This window comes from Muntiacus reevesi, chromosome 14 (genome assembly GCF_963930625.1).
Source record: "Muntiacus reevesi chromosome 14, mMunRee1.1, whole genome shotgun sequence".
NCBI lineage: Eukaryota > Metazoa > Chordata > Mammalia > Artiodactyla > Cervidae > Muntiacus > Muntiacus reevesi.
In genome coordinates, this window is record NC_089262.1 from 40,198,433 (window position 1) to 40,220,259 (window position 21,827).

The 21,827-nt window shown below is 37.3% G+C and overlaps 1 pseudogene; it reads left to right on the forward strand.

The window, feature by feature from the left end:
• Window positions 1–2,687: 2,687 nt before the first annotated feature.
• Window positions 2,688–21,827, forward strand: part of LOC136146421 (transcriptional adapter 2-alpha-like) — a 64,382-nt pseudogene continuing 45,242 nt past the window's right edge.

Consider the following 21,827-nt stretch of genomic DNA (forward strand, 5'->3'; position numbering starts at 1 on the left):
TTTCACGTCCTTTTTTTCAAACTTTATTTTATCTGTTATGAGTATTGCTACTCCTGCTTTCTTTTGGTCTCCATTTGTGTGAAATATCTTTTTCCAGCCCTTCACTTTCAGTCTGTATGTGTCCCTTGTTTTGAGGTGGGTCTCTTGCAGACAGCATATACAGAGGTCTTGTTTTTGTATCCATTTGGCCAGTCTTTGTTTTGGGGGGCATTCAACCTATTTACATTTAAGGTAATTACTGATAAGTACGATCCCATTGCTATTTATTTATTGTTTTGGGTTTGAGTGTATAACCTTTTCTGGGTTTCCTGTCTAGAGACGATCCTTTAGCATTTGTTGAAGAGCTGGTTTGGTGGTGTTGAATTCTCTCAGCTTTTGCTTGTCTGTAAAGCTTTTGATTTCTCCTTCATATCTGAATAAGATCCTTGCTGGGTACAGTAATCTGGATTGTAGGTTTTTCTCTTTCATCATTTTAAGTATGTCCTGCCATTCCCTTCTGGCCTGAAGAGTTTATACTGAAAGATCAGCTGTTATCCTTATGGGAATCCCCTTGTATGTTATTTGTTGCTTTTCCTTTGCTGCTTTTAATATTAGCTCTTTTTGTTTGATCTTCGTTAATTTGATCAATATTTGTCCTGGGGTGTTTCGTCTTGGGTTTATCCTGTTTGGGACTCAGGGTTTCTTGGAGTTTCTTAAAGGCTATTTCCTTCCCCATTTTAGGGAAGTTTTCAATTATTATCAAGTATTCAAGTATTTTCTCATGGCCTTTCTTTTTGTCTTCTTCTGGGACTCCTATGATTTGAATGTTGGGGAGTTTAACATTGTCCCAGAGGTCTCTGAGGTTGTCCTCACTTCTTTTACTTTTTTCCCCTTCTTCTTCATTTACTTCGACTATTCTATCTTCCACCTTCACTTATCCTATCTTTTGCCTCAGTTATTCTACTGTTGGTCCCCTTCAGAGTGCTTTTGATCTCAGTTATTGCATTATTCATTATTGATTGACACTTTTTTATTTCTTCTAGGTCCTTGTTAAACATTTCTTGCATCTTCTCAATTCTTGTCTCTAGTCTATTTATCTGTAACTCTATTTTATTTTCAAGATTTTGGATCATCTTTACTATCATTATCCTGAATTCTTTTTCGGGTAGACTCCCAATCTCCTCCTCTTTTGTTTGGTTTGGTGAGCATTTATCATGTTTCTTTACCTGCCTTTTATTTATCTGCCTTTTCATTTATCTACCTTTTCATTTTGTTTAGATTGTTGTGTTTTTTGTGGCCTTTCTGTAGGCTGGAAGTTTGTGGTTCCTCTTTATTGTGGAGGTTGCTGCCTGTAGGTGGGGTTGGACGAGTGGCTTGTCAAGGTTTCCTGGTTAGGGAAGCTTGCGTCAGTGTTCTGGTGGGTGGAGGTGGATCTCTTCTTTTAGGAGTGCAATGAAGTGTCCAGCAGTGAGTTTTGAGGAGTCTATGAGTTTGGTGTGACTTTGGGAAGCCTGTATTTTAATGCTCAGGGCTGGGTTCCTGCATTGCTGGAGAATTAGTGTGGTATGTCTTGTTCTGGAACTTGTTGGCTCTTAGGTGGACTTTGGTTTCAGGGTAGGTATGGAGGCTTTTGGATCAGCTCTTGTCGATTAATGTTCCCTAGATTTAGGAGTTTTCTGGTGTATTCAGGTTTTGGATTTAAGCCTCCTGCCTCTGGCTTTCAGTCTTATTCTTACAGTAGCCTCAAGACTTCTCCATCCATACAGCACAGATAATAAATCACATAGGTTAATGGTGAAAAAATTCTCCACAGTGAGGGACACCCAGGGAGGTTCACAGAGTTACATGGAGAAGAGAAAAGGCAGGAGGGAGATAGAGGTGACCAGGAGGAGAAGAGGGGAGTCAAAATGGGAGAGAACAATCTAACCAGTAATCAGTTCCCTAAGTGTTCTCCACAGCCTGGAACACCCAGAGAGATTCACAGAGTTAAGTAGAGAAGAGAAGGGGGAGGGAAAGATAGAGGTGACCTGGGGGAGAAAATGAAGAGTCAAAAGAGGAGAGAGCAATCAAGTCAGTAATCACACCCCTAAGTAAAAATGGGTTCTGAAGATTAGATTCTTAAAGGTACAAAATTGATAACAAATACCAAAAAGCAAAGATTAAAAATCTAGAGTAGAGGTTAGACTCTCAAAAATACAATATTATAAACACAAAACAAAATCAATCACAAAATTATAAAAAATATATATATGAAATTTGCCTTAAAAATAGGCTCCTTTTTTTTGCACAGTAATAGTAGGTTATAAAAATGAAAATTAAAGGATTAATAAAGAACCTAAAAATTAAAAAAATTACAATTAAAAAGTGATAATAGTAAAAATATATGTAGGAATTTCTCTCGAGCTGTTGAGGGAGGTGTGGGGTCAGTTCGATTTTAGATAGTTCCTTGTTCCAGTTTATACTTCTTCTCAAGGTCTAGCGGCCCCTTCCAATGCTGGAAGGAATGTTAGCTACAGGGTTTTAATCTGTTGTACCTGTCACTTCAAGAGCGGTTCCCTCTTTGTTTATTTTGGCTTCTTCTGTTTGCAAGTCTCTTTGGTGTCTAATTTCCGCCCTGACACAAGGGGGTGAAGGTGGTCACTTATTCAGGCTCGCTTGTTCGGTTGTGCAGTGGGGAGGGAGGAATACTGCAAACAAATATCACTGGCATGTGTGGGGAGTGCTCGCAGTGTATGGACCACGCTGGGTTTGCCCCAGCTCAAGACAGCGTGTGCTTTCCGGGTCTACACTGCTCTGGCTCCAGGGTGCTCTGCAAGGGGAGTGTCCAGAGCGGCCCCTGCAGTTTTGTGCACTTCCCAGGTCTAAGCCACTCAGGTTCAGGTTCTCAGGTGCTCCATAAAGGCACAGACTCGCTCGGGCGTGCATTTTGTGATCTTCACAGGTCCGAGCAACTCAGGCGACCAGGTGATTGGAGAGTGCACTGTCCCAGGTGGACTGTGTGTCTTAACCCCCTCCAGGGTCCCAGCCACTCGGTTTCCTGGGTGTGCCATGAGAGTGCTGTCCCAGCTGTGCCAGGAGCTGATCTCTGGCTGCAACCCTCCTGGCAGATGTCAACCGTCCAGGATCCCCGAAGACTTGGTTAGCAACTGGGAGCCTGCTCACACTTTGGTGGAGGATACCATCTCTGGGGCCAGGATTGCCCCTTGCTTTCCTGCTCTGGCTGTCGCTTGCCTGCCTCTTTGCCGCAGGCGGGGAAGAGGGATGGGCCGGACCACGGCCAGCTAGCTCTCCTTTGGTATTCCCTCAATCCTTTATTCTCTGAATGGGCCAGGCTACGCCTTAGGTTAGAGCTTTTCGCAGGAAAGTTCTCTCTCTCTCTCTTTTTTTCTCTCTCTGGCTATCTCAGGGTTAGCTCCCTCAGATTGTCCTCAGAGCATTCAGACCCAGCCCTTACCGGAAGCATGCAACCTGCACCTCCCCGTCCAGCCGCCAATCAGTGGTGGCAGCCACGAGCATCTGGGCTACTTCTCTGCTGGGAGTTGTGGTTAGGCACCTATTCTGTGGGAATTCTTTTTTTTTCCCTCCTGGTTATGTTGCCCTCTAAGATTCCAGAACTCCCCACAGACCCACCAGTGAGAGGGTTTGGAAACTTCTCCTCCTTCACGACTTCCTCCCTGGGACGGGTCTCTGTCCCTAACTCTTTTGCTGCTCTTTTTGTCTTTTATATTTTGTCCTACCTCCTTTCAAAGAGAATGAGCTGCCTTTCTGGGTGCCTGGTGTCCTCGCCAGCATTCAGAAGTTGTTTTGTGGAAGTTGCTCAGCATTCAACTGATCTTTTGATGAATATGTAGGGGAGAAAGTGGTCTCCCTGTACTATTCCTCCACCACCTTAGGACTGCCTCTTTAATTTTCTTGAAGAGATCTCTAGTCTTTCCTATTTTATTGTTTTCGTCTATTTCTTTGCATTGATCGCTGAGGAAGACTTTCTTATCTCTCCTTGGCTAGCCTTTGGAACTCTGCATCCAAATGGATATATCTTTCCTTTTCTCCTTTGCCTTTCCCTTCTCTTCTTTCCATAGCTATTTGAAAGCCCTCCTCAGACAACCATTTTGCCTTTTTGCATTTCTTTTTCTTGGGGATGGTCTTGATCATCACCTCTTGTACAATGTCATGAACTTCTGTCCATAGTCCTTCAGAAACTCTGTCTATCAGATCTAATCCCTTGAATCTATTTGTCACTTCTACTGTATAATCATGAAGGATTTGATTTAGGTCATACTTGAATGGTCTAGTGGTTTCCCTACTTCCTTCAATTTAAGTCTGAATTCAACAATAAGGAGTTCATGACCTCCCTTCTTAATTCTGTTTGATTAAAAAGTAAAACAAAGTGTCAACATAGAGATTGAAGTATCATCCTTATTCCTAGGAGGTGAAGCAGGTGGATGAGTTCTACTTCTTTTGGCCAATATGACTTGTTAATATGTGAAAAAGCTGATGTTCCCACTCAGTTCTGTCAGTACTAAAAGTGGATCCACCCCAGAAGGGGCTGAGACCCTAAGCATTAGAATGGCCTCGTGCTCCGCATCCCAGCAGTGCTAAGGGGGAAAGGCCTGTTAAACCAGCTTCTCACAGTGACCTATTAAATAAATCACTCCACACCCAGGGGGTCTTAAGAGGTTAAAAAGAAAGAAACAAGGAAAGTCACACAAACAGTTCTTTCTCTGTCCAGAAGGTGATATCTTTTCCTCTCCTCTTCACCAACACAGAACAATGCTCAGGCTTGTTTCTCGAGGCATCTGCAGGATCTGAGAGTGTGGTAGAAATGCTCTGGGGTCTTTCCCAAACATAAATCAGAGTCTCTGAAGGTAGGTTCCAGTAGTATGAGTTTGAATAAGCTTCCAGTGATTTTAATGCACCTTAAGTTTGAAAAATGTTTTACCTTATTGCATTTCATTACATACATGAACTTAGATTTTTCTGCTTCAACATGAAGACAAATAAAATAAGACACTATATCTAAAATAATAGTGCAAATACTTTGATGAGATTTGATTAAATGAAAAGATCAATACACTGGGGTAAAAAAAGAGGCCAGTGTTGAAATACTTTTCCCATTTATTTCTCTCTTAAATTCTATCAAATACTCAGATTCATCTTTTATAACTACAACTATAAGATTGGACCAAATGACTTCTCTGATTTCTTCAAACTCAATTTTTAAAATTCTTCTTGATCTCCGAAAGTGCAAAAATCATACTGAAACATGATCTTAAACATTTTTTTAACCATTTCCTTTCCCCTGTTTTGTGCACTCTGGTCCTGTCAGTCACTCATGCAGTCAACATACATATATTGGATACTTACTGTTCAGTATCTTTGAGGAGTGGGGTGAGAAATACAAAGGTGAATAAAACCCTAACAGAATACACACACCTATAAGACAGAGGTGTATTCCCAGTAGAAAGAAGGGGAGGAAAGTGACATTGTGACTTAGAGAAGAGCTACTGTAGCCATTTAATTAAAAATCAGAATGTATTTATGATAATAAAAACAAAACTTACAACTTATTTGTTGGTTATTTCATTTTTAGTGATTTAGTGAATAAGAATTGTTATTTGCACTAATTAGAATGTTAGGTTTTCTTAGAACTATTATTCTTTGTGCCAAATTATTATATAGAAAACAGACTTAAAAAAAGGGAAAAAAAGAAAACAAACTTTCTTTTATACATTCTTACAAAAAACAAGCCTATTTTCTCCTGCTGATGCATGCTCACCTGGAGAAAATGAGCTTCTGCTCTGCCATCTCTCTTATTTTGCTAAGACTAGATTTCAGTTGGGGTTTGCCCTCAAAACAAAAACAAATCTTTCTCAGCTGTCCAGTTCTGTTCCCTGAAACACTAACAAAAAACTCTTCATCCAAGGGTCATTATTTGAGGTTACTCAACTGCAAACTTCTACCCTTAAAATCTGAGAAACCACCCAAGTTCCTCTTAGCCTCAAGGTGACTATATTGATATTCTTAGTTGCCATAAAGTTATTAATGTATTTTCATGAATTGAGTCCAACTTTTAATAAAACATAGGTTTAAGGAGCACAGTTTGCTTCTCTGAATTTACCTAGACTTTTATGGAGAAAGGTGGTTCAAGAAAACAGTGGTTGTTCCAAACATTTTTTCAATATTTTTTTGACCTACATGCTTAGATCTCAATTGCATTTTGACTTTGAGTATTGTCATTAAGAGGAGTGGCAGATCCTCATTTAAAGTCACAAATTAAATTTACTTGGACTGAATTTTGCATTTACATTCATTCCCAGGACAATAATCAGCCAAGTCCTAAAGATAGCTCAAGACTGATTCTCCCTCACTCACAACTTCAGTCTTCCTGTATGCTACCCAGTCTATAACTACTTTTACTCTGTCAAGAGTCTCAAGCAATGCACTCATGCATTCTTTAATTTATTCTTTAATGTATATTGCAAGGGGCTTTCCCAGGTGGTGCTAGTGGTGAAGAACCTGCCTGCCAATACAGGAGACATAAGAGATGATGGTTCAATCTCTGGGTCCAGAAGATCACCTGGAGCAGTGCATGGGGGATGAACCCCACTTCAGTATCTTTGCCTGGAGAATCCCATGGGCAGAGGAGTCTGGTGGGCTACAGTCCAGAGGATCTCACAGAGTCACAGAGGCAGACATAGCACAGCACACATATGCAAATCTATTGTGTGCCACACACTCCACTGAATGCTCCAGCAAATACAGCATTGCTTAGACACTCAGTTCCCTAAGATCTTGCAATCTTAAGGGAAAGATGTTTGAATGCAAGTGGTTGAAATATACATGGAGAGTCCCCTGTACAAACTTCATTACAAATCTACTTCAAAATAAAACATTAAACATATACTAAGAAGCCAAAACAAAAAGTTCTGAACTTTCCAAAAATATTTTTTATTTATATCTTTATTGTAGATATAAGAATAATTCTTTATAAAAATTTGCTCCACAAAATATAAATGGATTGCTTAGAACATTATAAAGAGTCCAAGTTTACTTGAGGAGTTATAAGACCCTAGTCTTATTCTCAGACTGATGACTCTCCATGCATGTGACCTTGACAAAAATAACCTCTCTGAACTTCAGTTTCTTTATCTGTACAAAAAGAGATATTAATACCTGTTTGATTACCTTTCAGGGATAATATGACAGTAATATAGAGGATGAAAAGTAGAAGTTAATTTTAACTTGTAAACACAGTAAGTGCATTTTTATTTATGACTAAAGAGCTAAAAGATAATGGACCAATTTATTTAACTATTGAACATCATCCTTAGTAAAGGATTTCTGAAGGATTTGTGAAGTCTTGTTTCCTATTTTCTCTTTCTTGTGCAGTGAGTCACATCCAAATGCATAGAGGATAAGAAAGTCTTACTTCTACTTTTCCTCCTCTTCATTTCTGATTATTATTAACAAGTAAAAACATTGTCCGCCTGAAGCTTCACCCCTTTTCCTTGCTCTTTCTCTCTCTCTAGGACAGGTGCTAATGAGGAACAAAATGAGAAAAAGCAAAGCATCAGGAGAGCAAGGACTTTACATTTCACACAGAAGATAATCAAACTCTAAATAATTATAACTTGATATCAAAAGAGTGAGAATGTCTATGAGTTTCTATAATTGCTTTTTCTAAAATAGAAACAGCATTTCAACTTTTGTGATATTTAACATTTCAGGTTCTGATTCTTTTTAGGGAATATTTACTGGGTATTTCTAAACTGAGGGCTTATTCAAAGGGCATCTTTTTATATAAATCAATATCCAGACATGTTGAAAATAATTTAACCGTTTTGAAACCAATTCTAGCTCCTTTACTCAACTAATTTCAGGGCATCATATTAATTTCAATAGAACATAGTATTAGATTAATTTACATTATAAATCATGGGTAAAATTTTGGTCTCAGTTTAGTCTGAAGGGCAACAGACTGTGACACCAACCCTGCCACAAAATGCGTGACCACAAGTCAAGTAAACTCTACAGGTCTCTATTATCTTGTATATTAAAAGAGAAATTAGTTCTAGTTGATCCTTATGCTTACATCTACATTTAACTTTCTGGTTTTTATTTCTTTCCTTCATATAATTACTTGCTACATATATACAAGAAAATTATTATCAAAGATTAATTTGTGGAACAATTTCTCTGAAGTTAACAGCCATATTTAGGGAAAAGATCTTTCTCCAGGACCTCAAAAATACAACATTCTAAATATTGAGACTTACGGACCATGTCATTGCAATACAAAAATCATATCAGGTGGCAGGATTTCCCAGCTTTGGCCCTATTAATACTTTGAACCTGATGACTGCGTCAAGGGAGAGGCTGACTTGTGCACTGTAGGATTTTAACTGCATTCCTGACCTCTACCCTCTAAATGCCAGGAGCACTCCCCCAAATCTCAAAAAATTTTCATACATGGCCCCAAATGTTCCCTTGAGGAAAGGAGACAAAACCACCCCTAGCTGAGAACCACTGAACTATAAAAATGGTCAAATTCTTGGGTTATCAAGATTTGTTACTCCAAAATCCCTATTTTTTTTTACATAAGTATATTTTATGGTCCTCAAATACCGAAAATTTTCCTGAAATTCTTCAATTCTATAAGCAGCATTACCAACATAATTATTATTCAATATTTCTGACTATAACAATAATTTCCTTTAGAATTAGATAGTGAAAATATACATGGTATATTAATAGACTAAGATATTTTTACTTCTACAGTTATAAGACTGTTAATTTCCAAAAGAAAATCCTGGGGCAGCAAATTGCTATGGGATTTTATTTTTAATGAGTGAGCTAGAAAGAGATTGAACAAGAAAAGGTAGTTTCTTATGATGATAGTTCAATACGGAAGAAAACAGGCTTAAGTCTCTGGAAAATTAGACAACCGTCATGCCACTTCCTCTAAGAATAACCTCTAATAAAGCAAAATTTTTCCTGATGTGGTTTGAGAAGGAAAAGTAGAAAGTGGTTTGAAGATGGGGCGAGCGTACCTAAGTCACGTGTTGACCATTTTAAAGATAATGCAGTTGTAAGCCACAGTGGTTACTCTTAAGTTATGAAGAATTTTCTAATAGTTCATGCCCTGTAGGTTTACTACTCATTCCAAAGAGGTTTGCTTGAAACATGCTGTCAACACGATTTTTGATAGTTATTTATATTTTAGCAGACTGTTTTGTAAAAGATATAGGTGCTTTTAAAAAGTAATGCCTGAGGACAAGGCATGACTCATATCTCGGAAATAAAAACTTTTTAAAAGTGCTGCACGTTGCAGGTGCTGTGAAACTAAAGACTAGAGTGGCAAGTGTTTTTAAACACACAAGTATATGTAGGCCTACACTATTTAGTCTTCTTTCCCTGTTAATATATACATTCCATGAGAAGATATTCCCGAGATTTTTCTGGAGAAGTATGTCAGGGAAAAAGTTTGATTACCTTCACTTCCTTATGGTTCTCTGCTAAAGTTAAATTTAGTTGAATTCTCTGATTATTTAGAGTTTGATTAACTTTATAAATACAAAATTCAGATCTACAATGTCATTAGCATCAATTGGCCCATTAATGATTTCATTGTCTTGGTTTTACAAACAGGCAACATTTTCGATCAAAAAGTGAATTGGTATTATGTGATACTGGGGACTAAGACATGTATTCATGTATCTTTTAATGAGCTCATTTCTTTATGTATCTACTTTTGATCATCTGTTCATTTGATAATCTTTTCAGCTTGCATGGCACATGGTTAAACTGTGCTCAAATTTAAGTATACAGAGGTTCAAATTTTATGTTAATAACAATGTCTTTGCAATAGCAATAATCTTGTTCAACTGATCTCATTCCATTCTCAGGTTCTGACCTATATAGGTCTATTGATACGGTTTTTTTGAATTATTTACACACTAATTCACAAAGCTATTGTAAGCAATCTCTCCAATAGATTCAGAAAACAGAAAAACATTTTAGGCAGTGAAGATATACTTCACAAAGACACATTTTCCTCTAACTGTAACCTAATTAACAATTAAAAGCCATTGAGTTGCTGCTTGGGAAAATGAGGTGTAACTATAAATTAATGACATTGGTTTTGCTAATGTGTCTTTGGAACTCAAGCACATTAACTAAGACTCACACCACACATGTTAATCCTAAGATTCAAGACAACCAGATCTTGGAAGGTACATTACTCTAATTAATAACCTGAGTCAAGGTCTATTCATTTCAGTTCCTTGGTTTACTTTTCTAAACTCAAGTTCCACCTTGGAGGTGTTTTCTTAGGTTCTTAGGTTTCTGATAGATCCTTGTAAAACACTCCTGTTAAAGACAAAACCTAGTAAAAAGGAAATGACTTGCCTTTCATATAGAGCTTAGAAGATTTTTTGGGAGAGATTGGCCTAATCTAGAAATATTGCTTCTGATACATAATGCCCACATCTTTATGCTAAGCATCATTTTAGGGAAAACATTTCAATCTTTCATTATTTTGAGTTAAGTATCACTTCCTAAAAATAATACATTAATAATACTAAAGCATTAAGCCACTAACCCCTTAGGCCCATTTTTTTACTACTAGAGATGCTATTAATATATAGCAAGGAGCTCCAAATTTTATGAACTAAGCACTTTATGTATATTCAATAAATATGTTATTTCACACTTACTTGAGCACATGAGGCTAAAAGACTTGTAAGCAGATAGATTTTAATTCCAATTCCCACATAACTTGGAATGTAATTTTAGACATTTGATCTTTTGAAATGAATTTTTGCCGGTTTAATAAATAATAAGGGCTTCCCAACTGGCACTAGTGGTAAAGAACTCACCTGCCAATTCAGAAGACATGAGACATGGGATCCATCCCTGGGTCAGAAGGATCCCCTGGAGAACTGCATGGCAACCCACTCCAGTATTCGTGCCTGGAGAATTAAGGAGTAGTCTCTGACACACAAAAATACACAGAAATTATTAAATTATTAAATATTATTTATTAATTTTTATTCAGTATAGATTCTACTTTGAAAATATTTTAAAAGATTTATATTGAAGAAAATATATGTTTTTAATTATTCAATTTCACATATTTACAATCAATTTACACTGAAAATACAATTACTATCTTATGGAGCATGCATAAATTTTGACTATAGAAAGAGCTTCTCACTATAAAATTTTGAGTACAACTGCCATGGGAGAAAAGACTGTCTTAAGACCACACAGTATATCATACAAGTAATTAGAGCAGGAATCAGAGGGCATGAGTTTGAGTCCTGAATCCACATTACCCAGGTGTGTGACCGTGGACAAGTAATTTAAAACCATAATCCCAATCTCTTAACCGAAACGATGAGAATAGCACATTTTAACATTCTTAATTAACAGAAGAGACAAATTGAACTATGTGAAATCACTTTAAAATCTTAAGTACTAAAAATATAACTTTAAATAAAACTATTTCTATCTTGAACAGGAAAGGTAGTCATAAAGTGAATGGATTCCAGACAGGTGGCAAAACTGTAAAGAAGGAAAAAAGATCGCCAAAATTAAACTCAGCCTATTTACGCTGGCATGGAAATAAGAACCAACTTCTAGCCAGTAGAGGAACTTCCAGCTTCACTGTTTCCTGGATTGAGGAATGTTTGCAAAGTTACTTAAATTTTCTATGACAATTTTCCCATATAAAATGAGGTGAGAGAACTATAAATTGGCTAGTAAGTATTCCCTTCCCCCTTATTAATTAAATCCACATTTGTTTAGAATAGTTGGATATCCCCAGGCAAAGAGGAAAAAAACAAAAAACAACCTCACCATTCTTTCAGCCATGAGTTAGAAATGAGAAACTGGTGGCCAAACAATAGCCAGTGATATCATAAGGGTGGATCAAAATGAAAGGTCATTTAGATAGATGGTGGCGATAACCCTATATGCAAAACAGAAAAAGAGACACAGAAGTACAGAACAGACTTTTGAACTCTGGGGGAGAACGTGAGGGTGGGATGTTTTGAAAGATCAGCATGTATACTATCTATGGTGAAACGGACCACCAGCCCAGGTGGGATACATGAGTCAGGTGCTCGGGCCTGGTGCACTGGGAGGACCCTGAGGAGTCGGGTGGGGAGGGAGGTGGGAGGGGGGATCGGGATGGGGAATACGTGTAACTATATGGCTGATTCATGTCAATGTATGACAAAACCCACTGAAATGTTGTAAAGTGATTGGCCTCCAACTAATAAAATTAAAAAAAAAAAAAAAAAAAAAAGAAAGGTCTTTAGAAGGAAGAGATCAAGCTGAGTTGGACTATAAAGAAAGCTAAGTGCTGAAGAACTGATGCTTTTGATCTGTGGTGTTGGAGAAGACACTTGAGAGTCCCTTGGACTGTAAGGAGATCCAACCAGTCAACCCTAAAGGAAATCAGTCCTGAATATTCATTGGAAGGACTGATGCTGAAGCTGAAATTCCAATACTTTGGCCACCTCATGCGAAGAGTTGACTCACTGGAAAAGACCCTGATGCTGGGAGGGATTGAAGGCAGGAGGAGAAGGGGACGACAGAGGATGAGATGGTTGGATGGCATCACCGACTCAATGGACATGAGTTTGAGTAAGCTCCAGGAGTTGGTGATGGACAAGGAAGCCTGGCATGCTGCAGTCCATGGGGTCGCAAAGAGTTGGACATGACTGAGTGACTGAACTGAACTGAAGGATTTAAGAGATAAACTGGGGAAAATAAGAAAGTCTTGGATTGATTGGGGACAGTTGTCTGCTATCAAAATTTTAGAAATTAGATATAGTTTTATTAATAGAAATTCCATTCAGTTACAGAAAGGTATTGAATCATGTTTTTCTTGGTGAAAAGATCCAGCCACTATATAAATCCTATAGAAATATAAATGTATATAACAAAGGCGGTCTCAAATGGAAAGAAAACTACACTCATCTTAAAGTTCCCCCATGCTTGGAGGACTGGTAGATTGAATGCACAAGTGTCTCACTAGGACATGCTTGAGAGATGGTGGAAATAACACTATAGTTTTGGAATTGTTCAAAAGTTTTCCTATGAAAAGGATTTCCCACAAGCATCACTTAAATCAAAAATAAGTAATATAAGATAGTCTCAAAAACTAAAATACAAGTGGGTGGCAACTAACAGCAATAGCTACAAGACCTGTCTGGTGTTAGTGGCTATAGAGAAGAAAGTAACAGGTTGTCTTATAAGCCTGAAAACTCGAAAATATATATAATACATTCTTATTGATAACTCAACAAAGTCACTTGAAGATACCAGCTAAAACTGGGAGGGTTTTCAGAATACAATAGGAGATGAGTAAAAGATGTCCATGTAAGATGACTCATGAATTTTAAAAAACTAACTAGAAAAACCTAAGACAGGGGCATGTCAAAAGAACAGAAGAGCTAATTTAAAGGGATTATCACTGGCTTGGACTTCCCTTGTGGCTCAGACAGTAAAGCGCCTGCCTACAATGCGGGAGACCAGGGTTCGATCCCTGGGTTGGGAAGATCCTTTGGAGAAGGAAATGACAACCCACTCCAGTACTCTTGCCTGGAAAATCCCATGGACAGAGGAGCGTGGTAGGCTACAGTCCATGGGGTCACAAAGAGTCGGACATGAATGAGCGACTTCACTTCACTTCAAAGATAAGATAAATTGAAAATAACTAAGGATATTGATAGCAGGAGAACAAAATACATTAAATATGCTTAGATCATTGAATTCATAATGATTTAAGAAACAGAACAACTAATTGGTCAACTTTGTAGAATCTTAGAAAACTATTTAGTTTGAGAATAAATAAGTTTGAGGTAAACAAAGTTTGAGGTAAATAAAGTTACAAATCAAGCATTAGCCTTCCCCTTGTATTGTATTAACCAGTACAAATCTGGTTTGTATTGTCTAGTCTTTCACAAGTCTCTTAGGAAACAGACATGACCTCAAGTCTAACAGTGGCGGCACAGGCCAATGTAGATGGGATGATGACCATTAGGAAAAAAGGAGACATCAAACAAAATCTATGAAGATGCACGAAGTTCGGTGCTATATAGATCCCAACTTCTGTCTTCTAAATGAATTAACATTTGTGTCTTGACTAACTTACTTAATCAATTAATTAGTTGCAATTCTTGTATCAGAATATTGTCTAGAGTGTCTCCCAAATTATGCTAAATAAATCAGTACAGGGGCATTGAAAAAAAAGTCAATAAATATATGATAAATCACTCAAAGTTTATAAAGTGATTTTATAAAGGGAAAACACAAATAAACAGTAAAGAGCCTGGTAGGCTACAGTCCATGGGTGTCACAAAGACTCCAACATGATTTAGTGACTGAACAACAACAAACAGTAATTGAATTGAAGTTCAAAAGTAAATGAAGGAGATTCTGGGAAGATAATAATAAAAGTGTCATAGTCTCTGACACTCTCCAAATTGCAACACAGAATAAATCTAACGACATAGCCAAAAGCCCAAGGACAGCATTTCTAATGAAACTTTGAATATCCATTAAAGTCAAAATAAAAAGAGACATTTGAGTGACATTAACAGTCATAAGAACTGCATGATTTCAGTGTTGGTGCGGGATCAAGTGGAGGAAAGAAGTATGTCATCTAAAAATCTGAGAATAGAAAAAGCCTGGAAATAGTCAACAGATATTCATTGGAAGGCACATAAGCTCAGATAATGACAGAACAACAGCTGACACTGGGAGAGATTTGGCTCACCACAATAGCAGATGAGTTCCAGTGGCCTACAGCATGACCACGGTGAGGGGGTACAGTACACCTCCTTATAGACTTGACACCTTGCAAGATGTCCTTCCTGCACACAGCGTCACACAATGGGAAACAACACAGAGTAGAAACAAAATTGAATACATAAGGTGTAATAGCGATGATTTACCGCCTGAGCCACCAGAAAAGTTTAAAGGAAACAGAATGACCACATAAAAGTAGAGGCAGGTAGACATAGGCAGGCAATCTCAGAGCAAACTCTCTAATTTTAACACAATAGGAAAACCACAGAAACGGGAAGTGTGAACTTAGAAAATCGACTCTGAACTACATCTAGGTGTGTGCACACTCAGTCATGTCTGACTCTTTGTGACCCCATGGACTGGGGTCAGGCTCCTCCTAAACCTAGCAGGCTCCCCTGTCCTTGGGATTCTTCAAGCAAGAATACTGGAGTGGGCTACCATATCCTTCTTCAGGGGATCTTCCCGACCCAGGGATCAAACCTGAGTCTCCTGCGTTGGCAGGCAGATTCTTTACCACTGTGCCACTTGGAAAGCTTAACTATAAGGAAAACTAATTTTATGTTAAAATGAGCAAGAGAAAACTATTGAGGTCAAATCCCATACAAAAAAAAAAGAAAAAAAGGAACAGAATAATATCTGTAAAATGCCTGCTAGACATCTTGTAGAAGAGATAAAAACAATAATATTCCTCTTTAAAACAAACTAAAATACATTAATAAAATAATTAAAAACATGAAAAAATAAAATTAATTAGAAATAGAAATACTCAAAAAATAAGAACATAGAACTCAGGAAAGTAAAAAGAATAAAAGGAAAAATAATTATTTCAGGAAAAGACTAAACTAGAAGGTACACAAGAGTGTAAAACAGATTACGTATTAAGAAAAATAAAATACTAAATAAAAAAACAAGTTCAAAAGTAAAAGGAAATGACTCAAGAAAAAACTGAATATTAAGTAGACAAAGAATAGACAGGCTCTTATGTTTGACTCAGTTTAAGACAAGTGTTTAACTTAGACCAATCAATTGCAGTGGGGGAACAGCATCAAATTGTAATGTATAAAAACAGTTTTCTCTGATGTTTTCTAAATGCACAGATATTCCTTCAGGCCTCAACCACCAGGACAAATCTGAATAAATTGCACATACATTTTTTTTTAAGTTTATAACTTGGCTCATCTCTTCTTCAGTATTAATCTATAATCACTTATCAATACTACTCAGGATTCACGGGCTTCCCTGGTGGCTCAGTAGTAAAGAATCCACCTGCCAATGCAAGAGACGCAGGTTCAATCCCTGGGTGGGGAAGATTCCCTGGAGAAGAAAATGCAACCCACTCCAGTATTCTTGCCTGGGAAATCCCATGGCTAGAGGAGCCTGGCGGGCTACAGTCCCTGGGGTCACAAGAGAGTTGGACATAACAACTCAAGATTTATAGGCAATATTTAGAAATAGTTCAACATTATTGTTAATATATTCATGTGCACAAAAGATCTTTTTTCCAATATGTGTTTTTGTTGCATATATCAGCTTTTGCTGATTGGAGAAAATATTGTTTTGAAACTCACTTCTGCTTAATAGTCCCTAAAATATACAAAGACAGGATCTTCTATTAAGCCAAAAAAAGCTAGATTATACACACAATAATACCTTTATTAAAATCCTGCACACTCAGAAGAACAAACAGTTCAGGAAAAGACAAAAGCAGAATAGTGTGCCTCCCAAGAGCACTCCCCAATAACCCTGTGTGGTCATCGGTCTCAAAGCCTGTTTCCAGGAAATTCAATCTAAGACAGCAGGATCCCATTCAAAAGCTACAAAAAAAAAAAAAAAGAAAGAAAGAAAGAAAAGAAAAGAAAAACTTAAGTTTTTTTCCTCTACAAATGGAGATCTTCCACTCCAAGAAGCTCCTTCCTGTCTTCTTGTCTCTTCCTTCATTCCAAACTCCTCCATTCCCTAGTCCAATCCATTGTGAAATTTGTCTTTGAGATTGTCTTTCCTCCCTAGGTCAGTTTTCTCAGACACTCTGAGATAAAGACTCACAAGAGAGTGATTTTTTTAGAGAAGTTCCTCAACATAGGAATGTGGAAAACATTCTGGGCAGGCAAGGAATTCAAGGAAGGGAGAAATCTCAGTCAAAGTTTCATGGAGCATCACTTTGGCTCAATCCCACAGAGAAGCTCTGAAGGCAATGTCAGTCTGGGGTAAGAAAGTGGAAGTATTTCTAGGCTGCAGCATCACTGGTTAAAAGCCAAGCAGGGAGGATGTCAATTCCCAGGGACTTCTGTCCTCCAGACACACAACAGTTTCCATCAGCTGGAGGGCAATTCTCCACAGGGCCCAGGGGCTGACCTGAAAGCACAGTGGGAGTCCAGGAGCAGAAAACAACAAAGGATACAAGAGGATAAGAAAGGACTGCAAGTAGGCTACACATTGAGCTTCTTCTATGCACCTGCAGATTACTGTCCTTTCCAAAGCAAGCAAATTCAGCTCTCCAGGCACTTCTCTGTTCATCTGTCTTCTATAAACTACTTCTGCCCGCAGACTGGGAATTGAACAAACAGATTCAGTGTTCTCCTTATTAAAAGAGATTTCTTTTTTCTTTAGTGTTAGGAAAAGCATAAGACTTTTAAAATCACATTTATACAAATTTCAATCTGTTTAATAAAGTTTCAGATTGTAGAAAACAATAGATATCTAAGTGAAATGGAAATGCTGTTTTCTGGTCAATTCAAGGTAAAACTAAACATAAGTAATTATGTTGGCCCTGATTAGCTGCTTGGAATAGGGTAGCACATTTTGATGGATTATCCAAATAATTATCTAGAATTTCTATTTAAATATCTTTCTACAATTTAACCTTAGTGTATGAACTTAACTACTTCTAACCATAACTAATAATAATAAATAGTAGTAATGAAAAGTAAAGATTAGCAATGAAAAGTTTCAGAAAAAACTAATTACTTCAATTTAAAGTAAAAGTCCACTTCCACAATACTAGGTGACATCATTCAATTTTGTATTCTGGCTTTTCTTCTGAAAAGAGGAGAAATGTAACAAAATAATACCTAAATTTAAAATCCTGAAGTGAAAGGAGCTAAAATAAAAACTGTTTTCCTTTAATGAGAACAGCATAGTTAAAACAGCTCCTCTTTTCTATTCACTTCTCCAAAATATTATACTACATAAAACCTGGAATCTTACTTCTATTTAAAAGATAAAGTGAAAGCATTCTTTAACAATACACAGAAAAAGAAAGTGAGAGTGTAATTCTTAATGTGATATTTCCCAGTTTATTATTGAAAACATTTCCAGTCACATGGATTTGAGTCTTATTTCTGCCACTAACTAGCTCTGTGATCTTAGACAAATCTGTTTAACTTCTCTAAGCCTCAGTATTCTCAATAATATGTTGAGTCGGGCTTAACAGTATTAAAGATCATTTTCAGGTGAGGGTGGGATGTTCTGAGAGAATAGCATTGAAACAAGTATATTATCAAGGGTGAAACAGATCACCAGCCCAGGTTGGATGCATGAGACAAGTGCTCACGGCTGGTGCACTGGGAAGACCCAGAGGGATGGGATGGGGAGGGAGGTGGGAGGGGGGATCGGGATGGGGAATACATGTAAATCCATGGCTGATTCATGTCAACGTATGGCAAAAACCACTACAATATTGTAAAGTAATTAGCCTCCAACTAATAAAAATAAATGAAAAAATAATAATAAAGATCATTTTCAATATTTAGAGTATGAAATAGGATATATGGCTACAACACAACGGGTCTGACTTTTAACAAGCACTGAAGAATTTTAAAAATTAAAAAGTTTCTGTTCTTTAATATTGGTATGTGGAAAACTATACACTTATTCTCACTTATTCTATTGATTTTACAATTACACCAAACACTCGTTAATTTTGGGGGGTCTTGTACTATGAGAATTTTGGTTGCTATACAAAGAAATAAGGTTGACTAATTTAAGTACATATTTGCCTTTTAAAACAAATAAGATAGTATAGCCTACTAAACCACTGTTTTTATTAAATTAACTTGGAAGGAATTTTAATTATTTCAAAAAGTAACATCCACCCTAGTGGATTCAGTTCAGTTCAGCTCAGTTCAGTCGCTCAGTCATGTCTGACTCTTTGCGACCCCATGAATCGCAGCACGCCAGGCCTCCCTGTCCATCACAAACTCCCGGAGTTTACTGAGACTCATGTCCATTGAGTCGGTGATGCCATCCAGCCATCTCATCCTCTGTCGTCCCCTTCTCCTCCTGCCCCCAATCCCTCCCAGCATCAGGGTCTTTTCCAATGAGTCAACTCTTCACATGAGGTGGCCAAAGTATTGGAGTTTCAGCTTCAGCATCAGTCCTTCCAATGAACACCCAGGACTGATCTCCTTTAGGATGGACTGGTTGGATCTCCTTGCAGTCCGAGGGACTCTCAAGAGTCTTCTCCAACACCACAGTTCAAAAGCATCAATTTTTTGGTGCTCAGCTTTCTTCACAGTCCAATTCTCACATCCATACATGACCACTGGAAAAACCATAGCCTTGACTAGACGGACTTTTGTTGGCAAAGTAATGTCTCTGCTTTTTAATTTGCTATCTAGGTTGGTCATAACTTTCCTTCCAAGGAGTAAGTGTCTTTTAATTTCATGGCTGCAGTCACCATCTGCAGTGATTTTGGAGCCCCAAAAAATAAAGTCTGACACTGTTTCCACTGTCTCCCCATCTATTTCCCATGAGATGATGGGACCAGATGCCATGATCTTAGTTTTCTGAATGTTAAGCTTTAAGCCAACTTTTCCTCTCCTCTTTCACTTTCATCAAGAGGCTTTTTAGTTTCTCTTCACTTTCTGCCATAAGGGTGGTGTCATCTGCATATCTGAGGTTATTGATATTTCTCCCGGCAATCTTGATTCCAGCTTGTGCTTCTTCCAGTCCAGCATTTCTCATGATGTACTCAGCATATAAGTTAAATAAGCAGGGTGACAATATACAGCCTTGACGTACTCCTTTTCCTATTTGGAACCAGTCTGTTGTTCCATGTGCAGTTCTAACTATTGCTTCCTGACCTGCATACAGATTTCTTAAGAGGTATGTAAGGTATAATCATTGAGAAAAATGGGTGAAAAGTATAAAGGAGTTCACTGAACTACCTTTCCAACTTTGCGTGTTTTTAAGTAAAATAAGAGCTTTCAAAAGTATATAACGGATTCAATATACCATTTACAGTAATACCTGTACTAGCTAGGGTTCTCCAGAGAAATAAAACTGATATGATAAAACCAACTGTCACAGCATCCTAGCCAAATATTGAGGAATTAAAAGAGTAAGGTATAAGCATAAAGTAATGTATTTGATTTAATCCCCAGTTTGGCATTTTCTTCTTTTGACATAATAGTTTACGCCAAGGATATTGCCAATGTTTTTAACTCTGCTATACTCAGAATAGTAAAAAAAAGAAAAAATACTAATAATGAATGATAATTCCAAAAGCAGAATTAAAAAAAAAATTGGCAATATCCTTGGCCTAAACTATTATGTCAAAAGAAGAAAATGCCAAACTGGGGATTAAATCAAATACATTACTTTATGCTTATACCTTACTCTTTTAATTCCTCAATATTTGGCTAGGATGCTGTGACAGTTGGTTTTATCATATCAGTTTTATTTCTCTGGAGAACCCTAGCTAGTACAGGTATTACTGTAAATGGGATATTGAATCTGTTATATACTTTTGAAAGCTCTTATTTTGATTAAAAACACACAAAGTTGAAAAGGTAGTTCAGTGAACTCCTTTGTACTTTTCACCCGTTTTTCTCAAGGACTATATCTTACATAATTATAGTACAATATCAAAACCAGGATTTTCACAATGCACAATGTGTGTATGTAATTCTAGGTCTTTTGTCACATGTGTAGATTCACATAACCACTACCATTATTAAGCTATAGTACTATCTCATCATGATAAAGATTTATCTTGTGCTAGCCCTTTATAATCACACCCACCCAGCTTCCTTTCAACTCTAGCCCCTGATAACAGCTAATCTGTTTTCCATCTCTTTAATATTACCATTTCTGTATATATGATGAAATTAAAGAATATATCCTTTTGAGATTGGCTTCTTTTACACAATATAGTACTTTTGAGATTTGTCCAAGTTGTACGTTTCAGATGTTTATTGCTTTCTACTGCTGAGTAGCATCCTTGGTGCAAATATACTACAGTTTAACAAGTCACCTAAGAGGGACTTTTTTGTTGTTTCTGTTTGTTTGTTTTTTTATACTACAGATAAAGCTGCTTTGAATAACGGTGTTCAGGTCTGTGTGTGGACATAAGTTTTCTTTTTTCTGGGGCAAATGACAAATAGTGCAATTGCTGGGCTGTATGGTAAGCACTTGTATGTTTCCTTTTAAGAAATTGCCAAACAATTTTCCAAAGTGACAGCAAAGTTTTATATGTGAGTGAACCAGTTTCTCCACACACTCACTGGTTGTTGGTATTGCCACTATTTTTATTTTAATTTTTCTGATAGGTATATGGGCTTCCTTGGTGGCTCAGACAGTAAAGAATCCACCTGCAATGCAGGAGACAGATTTGATCCCTGGATTGGGAGGATTCCCTGGAGAAGGGAAAGACTATCCACTCCAATATTCTTGCCTGAAGAAGCTCATGGACAGTGGAGCCTGGCGGGCTGTAGTCCAAGGGGTTGCAAAGAGTCAGACGCAACTGAGTGACCAAGCACATAGCACAACAGGTATGTTGTGGTGATATTTCACAGTGATTCAAATTTGTATATTTCCTAGTGGATACCGAGTTCAGACATCTTTTAACATCTTTATTTACCATCCATATATTCCCTTCAATAAAATGAAACTTCATGTTTTTTGTCTATGTTAAAAATGTATTGTCTTCAACTAATAAAAATAAATGAAAAAAAAATGTATTGTCTTCCTTTTTATAGCTGAGTTTTAAGAGCTATGCATATATTCTAGATATGAATCCTTTGTCAGAT